Here is a 7,553-nt window from a genome sequence, read left to right on the forward strand (position 1 = left end):
GGTGCTCTGACGGCCAGGGTAAATGAGGTAGAAGAACAAATTAGTGAATTGGAGGATGGGATGGTAGAAGAGAAAGTTAAAACAGAAACTTGGCTCAAAAAAAATCCAATCTCAGGAATGTAGGTTACGGGAGATTACTGACTCAATGAAATGTTCCAATGGCAGAATCATCGGAATCCCGAGGGGGTGGAGAAAGAGATAGGTTTAGAAGAGATATTTGAACAAATTGTAACAGAAAACATCCCTAATCTAGCAAAGGAAACAAACATTCATGTTCAGGAGGGAGAGAAATCTCCTCCCAAGGTCAACCTCGACTATCCTATGCCACGTCACGTCATAGTGCAATTCACAAATACTATATCCAAGGATACAGTATTAAAAGTGGCCTGGGAAAAGAAATTTCTCATGTACAGAGGCAAAAATATCAGAATAATGTCAGACCTGTCTACACCGACCTAGAATGAGAGGAAGGGCTGGCAGTATATTTTTAAAGCACTATCCAAGAAAAACATACAGCCACATATCCTTTATGAAGTAAGGCTGTCATTCAAAATTGATGCAGAGGTAAGGATCTTCTAGAATCAGCAGAAACTGCTCAGGAGTTAAGATGGCAGAGGAGTAGGGGACCCCTTTTTCAGTCGGTCCCCTGAGTCGAGTTGGATAGGTACCAGAACAGCCTGAACATCCACGGAATCAGCCTGAGATGCAGGAAGATACATCTGGATCTCTACAAATGAACATCTCCAGCGCTGAGTATTAAGGTACGAAGTGGGGAGCTGTGAAACCGCGCACAGATATTGGAAGATAAATGGAAGGGGGAGGGAGCCACCATGTTCGGGCGCCAGGAAGTGGTAGCCACCTGCATGGGGGGACTGGGCGGACTCCCAGACCAGCACCCGTGAGAGAGGAGACTGAGACCGTGAACCGGGGAACGCGCACGAACAGACTGAAACAGAGCTCCGGTGCACTCAAGGAACCAGACTGAGACCAGGAGCTCTGGGAGCGTGCGGGGGTGGTTGGTGGCTGGTGGCTGGCGGTGTTAGAAACACAAAGGACAGAGACGTGCCAGGCCTGGAAGCGAGGGTTGGGACGCCGGGTGTGGGGCGCACATCCAGGGATGCTGCAGGGTTGAGCAGCACCAACAGAAACAGAGTTAAAGTGGCCAGAACATCAGTGGAGAAGGTTCCGCGATCCCTGTGTTCTGAGACAGAGGCTGAGATTCGGCCACTGCTGCTCTGACTCTCAGAAGAGGCACAGCAAACTGCCAGGGAAAGCCACCAGAGAACAAAAGCCTGGAAATACTGGCTCGCAGTGTGCCTATCCCTATCCCCCCTCGCAGGGGACACAGAAACTCTACAAAAACAGGGTTGCCTGAGTATCAGTGCGGCAGGCCTCTCCCCCAGAAGGCAGGCTGAAAAATCATGAAGCCCACATCCCTAAGATTCCTATAAAACAAAGGCGCACGGCCTGGGTCCCAGCAATAATTTGGGCTCTGGACAACCCCACAACCTCTCCTCATCAGAATGACGAGAAGGAGAAATCCCCCACAGCAAAGAAAAGACAATGAGTCTGTGCCCTCTGCCACAGAACTAATGGATATGGATATAACCAAATTATCAGAAATGGAATTCAGAGTAACAATGGCCAAGATGATGTGTAGACTTGAAAAAAGTATTAACGAAAATATTAATGAGAATGTAGAGTCTCTAAGGGCAGAAAAGAGAGCGAATCTGGCAGAAATTAAAAATTCTATGAGCCAAATGCAGTCAAAACTAGAGGCTCTGATGGCCAGGGTGAAGGAGGCAGAAGAACGTATCAGCAAATTGGAAAATGGGTTAGTAGAAGAGAAAACTAATATAGAATCTGGACTCAAAAAATTCCACGCTCAGGAGTGTATGTTACGGGAGATTACTGACTAACACTTTCCAATGTTGGAATCATTGGCATCCCTGAGGGGGTGGAGAAAAACAGAGGTCTTGAATGGTATTTGAACAAATTATAGCTGAAAACTTCCCTAATCTAGCAAGGGAAACAAACATCGTGTCCAAGAGGCAGAGAGGACCCCTCCCAAGCTCAACCACACAAACCTACACCATGTCACATCATAGCGCAATTCGCAAATATTAGATCCAAGGATACAGTATTGAAAGCGGCCAGGGCAAAGAAATTTCTCACGTACCAAGGCAAAGATATCAGAATTATGTCAGACCTGTCTACACAGACCTGGAATGAGAGAAAGTGTTGGGGGAGCATTTTTAAAGTTCTTTCAGAGAAAAATATGCAGCCAAGGATCCTTTATCCAGCAAGGCTGTCATTCAGAATTGATGGATAAATAAGGACCTTCCAGAATCACCAGTCATTGACCAATTTTGTAACCACGAAACCAGCCCTACAGGAGATATTAAGGGGGGTTCTATAAGAGTAAAAAGGCCCCAAGAGTAATACAGAACAGAAAGTCACAATCTATAGAAACAAAGACTTTCCTGGCAACATGGCATCATTAAAATCACATCTCTCAATAATCAGTCTCAATGTAAATGGCCTAAATACACCCATAATGCCACAGGGTTGCAGATTGGATAAAAAGACATGACCCATCCATTTACTGTCTACAAGAGACTCATTTTGAACCTAAACATACATTCAGACTGAAAGTAAAGGGATGGAAAACCATCTTTCACGCCAATGAACCTCAAAAGAAAACTGGGGTAGGACTTCTCATATCAGACAGATTGGATTTTTTTTTATAATGATTTTTTATTATATTATGTTAGTCACCATACAGTACATCCCCGGTTTTCGATGTAAGGCTCGATGATTCATTAGTTGTGTATAACACCCAGTGCACCATGCAATATGTGCCCTCCTTACTACCCATCACTGGCCTATCCCATTCCCCCACCCCCCTCCCCTCTGTAGCCCTCAGTTTGTTTCTCATAGTCCATAGTCTCTCATGTTTCATTCCCCCTTCTGATTACCCCCCCTTCTTTATCCCTTTCTTCCCCTACTGATCATTCTAGTTCTTATGTTCCATAGATGAGAGAAATCATATGATAGTTGTCTTTCTCTGCTTGACTTATTTCAATTAGCATTATCTCCTCCAGTGCCGTCCATGTTGTAGCAAATGTTGAGAACTCATTCATTCTGATTGCTGAGTAATATTCCATTGTATATATGGACCACAACTTCTTAATCCAGTCATCTGTTGCAGGGCATCTCGGCTCCTTCCACAATTTAGCTATTGTGGACATTGCTGCTATGAACATTGGGGTGCATATGGCCCTTATCTTCACTACGTCTGTATCTTTGGGGAAAACACCCAGTAGTGCAATGGCTGGATCATAGGGTAGCTCTATTTTTAACTTTTTAAGGGACCTCCACACTGTTTTCCACAGTGGCTGTACCAACTTGCATTCCCACCAACAGTGTAGGAGGGATCCCCTTTCTCCACATCCTCTCCAACATTTGTTGTTTCTCGCCTTGTCTATTTTTGCCATTCTAACTGGCGTAAGGTGGTATCTCAGTGTGGTTTTGATTTGAATTTCCTTGATGGCTAATGATTTTGAACATTTTTTCATGTGTCTGTTAGCCATTTGTATGTCTTCATTGGAAAAGTGTCTATTCATATCTTCTGCCCATTTTTTGATTTGTTTATTTGTTTCTCGTGTATTGAGTTTGAGAAGTTCTTTGTAGATCCTGGATACCAGTCCTTTATCTGTAGTGTCATTTGCAAATATCTTCTCTCATTCCGTGGGCTGCCTCTTAGTTTTTCTGACTGTTTCCTTGGCTGTGCAGAAACTTTTAATCTTGATGAAGTCCCATAAATTCATTTTATCTTTTGTTTCTCTTGCCTTTGGGGATGTATCATGAAAAAGGTTGCTTTGGCCGATGTCGTAGAGGTTGCTGCCTATGTTCTCCTCTAGAATTTTGATGGATTCCTGTCTCACATCGAGGTCTTTCATCCATTTGGAGTTTATTTTTGTGTATGGTGTGAGATAGTGGTCAAGTTTCATTCTTTTGCATGTAGCTGTCCAATTTTCCCAGCACCATTTATTGAAGAGACTGTCTTTTTCCCACCGGATGTTTTTTCCTGCTTTATCAAATATTAGTTGCCCAAAGACCTGAGGGTCCATTTCTGGGCTCTATTCTGTTCCATTGGTATTGAGGTACGAAGAGGGTAGCTGTAAACCGTGCACAGATATCGGAAGATAGACATATTGGATTTTAAACTAAAGACTATAGTTAGAGACACAGAAGGACACTATATTATTCTTAAAGGATGTATCCAAAAGGGGATATGACAATTATAAATATATATGCCCCCAACATGGGAGCAGCAAAATACAAAAGACAACTCTTAACCACAATAAAGAGACATATAGATAAAAATACACTAATAGTAGGAGACCTCAACACTCCATTATCAGCAATAGACAGATCACCTAAGCAAGAAATCAGCAAAGAAACAAGAGCTTTGAATGTCATACTCGATGAGATGGACCTCATAGATATATATAGAACACTACACCCCAAAACCAAAGAATACTCATTCTATTCTCATGCCCATGGAACATTCTCAAGAACAGACCATGTTCTGGGTCACAAAACAGGTGTCAACTGATACCAAAAGACTGAAATTATTCCCTGCATATTCTCAGACCACAACGCTCTGAAATTGGAACCCAACCACAAGGAAAAATTTGGAAGACACTCAAACACTTGGAGACTAAGAATCATCTAGCTCAGGAATGATGTGATAAACCAGAAAATCAAAAACCAATGTAAACAATTTATGGGGACCCACGAGAATGAAAACACACTGGTCCAAAACCTATGGGATATTGCAAAGGCAGTCCTAAGGGGGAAATACATAGCCATCCAAGCCTTACTCAAAAGAATAGAAAAATCTAAAATGCAGTTTTTATATTCTCACCTCAAGAAGCTGGAACAGCAACAGAGGGAGAGGCCTAATCCACACACGAGGAAGCAGTTGACCAGGATTAGAGCAGAAATCAGTGAATTAGAAACCAGGTGTATGGTAGAGCAGACCACAGAACTAGAAGCTGGTTTTGTGAGAGAATCAATAAAATTGGCAGACTACTGGCAAGACTTATCCAAAAGAATAGAGAAAGCACCCAAATTAATGAAATTATGAATGAGAAAGTAGAGGTCACTACTAACACCAATGAAATTGGAAGGATTATTAGAAACTGTTATCAACAGCTTTATACCAAAAGAATTAAGCAATCTGGAAGAGATGGAGTCCTTCCTGGAAATCTATTAACTACCAAGACTGAAACAGGAAGAAATTGATTTTTTTAAACTGGCCAATTAATTATGACGAGATTGAGTCAGTGATAAAAAACCTTCCAAATAACAAAACTCCAGGCCCGGATGGTTTTCCTGGGGAATTCTACCAAACATTCAAAGAAGAAATAATACCAATTATCCTAAAGCTATTTCAAAAAATAGAAACAGAAGGAAAGCTACCAAACTCATTCTATGAGGCCATTATTACCTTGATCCCCAAACCAGGCAAAGATCCCATCAAAAAGGAGAATTACAGACCCATTTTGCTAATGAATATGGACACCAAAATCCTCAACAAGATCCTGGCTAATAGAATCCAACAGTACATTAAAAGGATTATCCATCATTACCAAGTGGGATTCATCCTGGGATGCAAGCGTCGTTCAACATTTGGAAATTGATCTGTGTGATACATCATATCAACAAGAAAAGACTCAGGAACCATATGATTCTCTCAGTAGATGCAGAAGAAGCATTTGGCAAAATACAGCATCCTTTCCTGATTAAAACCCTTCAGAGTGTAGGAATAGAGGGTACATTCCTCAATCTCATAAAAACCATCTATTAAAAGCCTACAGTAAATATCATGCTCAATGGGGAAAAGCTGGAAGCCTTTCCCTTAAGATCAGGAACACGACAAGGATGTCCACTCTCGCCATTATTATTCAACATAGTACTAGAAGTCCTTGCAAAAGCAATCAGACAACAAAAAGGGATAAAAGGTATCCAAATCGGCAAAGAAGAACTCAAAATGTCTCTCTTCGCAGATGCCATGATACTCTATATGGAAAACCCAAAAGACACCAACCCCAAACTACTAGAAGTTATAGAGCAATTCAGTAATGTGGTGGGATACAAAATCAATGCTCAGAAATCAGTTGCATTTGTATATACGAATAAAGAGACTGAAGAAAGAGAAATTAAGGAATCCATTCCATTTACAATAGCACCAAAAACCATAACTTACTTGGAATTAACTTAACAAGAGACATAAAGGATCTATATTCTAGAAACTATAAATCACTCTTGAAAGACATTGAGGAAGACACAAAAAGATGGAAAAATATTCCATGCTCAAGATCAGAAGAATTAACATAGTTAAAATGTCCATGTTACCCAGAGCAGTCTACACTTTCAATGCTATCCCGATCAAAATACCAATGACATTTTTCAAGGAACTAGAACAAATAGTCCTTAAATTTGTATGGAACCAGAAAAGGCCCTGAATCACCAAGGAAATGTTGAAGAGGAAAAACAAAGCGGGGGCATCACGTTGCCAGATTTTGAGCTGTACTACAAAGCTGTGATCACAAAGACAGCATGGTACTGGCAGAAAAACGGACACATAGACCAATGAAACAGAATAGAGAACCCAGAAATGGGCCCTTGGCTCTTTGGGCAACTAATCTTTGACAAAGCAAGAAAAAACATTCAGTGGATAAAAGACAGTCTCTTCAATAAATGGTGCTGGGAAAACTGGACAGCTACATGCAAAAGAATGAAACTTGACCACTCTCTCACACCATACACAATGATAAACTGAAAATGGATGAAAGACCTCAATGTGAAACAGGAATCCATCAAAATCCTAGAGGAGAACATAGGCAGCAACCTCTACAACATCGGCCACAGTAAACTTTTTCATGACACATCTCCAAAGGCAAGAGAAACAAAAGATGAAATGAACTTGTGGGCCTTCATCAAGAGAAAAAGCTTCTGCACAGCCAAGGAAACAGTCAAAAAAAATTAAGAGGCAGCCCACGGAATGGGAGAAGATTTTTGCAAATTACACTGCAGATAAAAGACTGGTATCCAAGATCTACAAAGAAATTCTCAAACTGAATACACGAGAAACAAATAAAGAAATCATAAAATGGGCAGAAGATATGAACAGACACTTTTCCAATGTTGACATACAAATGGCCAACAACACATGAAAAAATGTCCAAAATCATTAGCCATCAGGGAAATTCAAATCAAAACAACACTGAGATACCACCTTACGCCAGTTAGAATGACAAAAATTGACAAGGCAAGAAACATAATTGCTGGAGAGAATGTGGAGAAAGGGGATCCCTCCTACACTGTTGGTGGGAATGCAGGTTGGTGCAGCCACTCTGGAAAACAGTGTGGAGGTCCCTTAAAAAGTTAAAAATTGAGCTACCCTATGACCCAGCCATTGCACTACTGGGTATTTACCCCAAAGATACAGACGTAGTGAGAGAAGGGCCATATGCACCCCA

Source organism: Ursus arctos, unplaced genomic scaffold (assembly GCF_023065955.2).
Source record: "Ursus arctos isolate Adak ecotype North America unplaced genomic scaffold, UrsArc2.0 scaffold_5, whole genome shotgun sequence".
In the NCBI taxonomy this organism is placed as follows: domain Eukaryota; kingdom Metazoa; phylum Chordata; class Mammalia; order Carnivora; family Ursidae; genus Ursus; species Ursus arctos.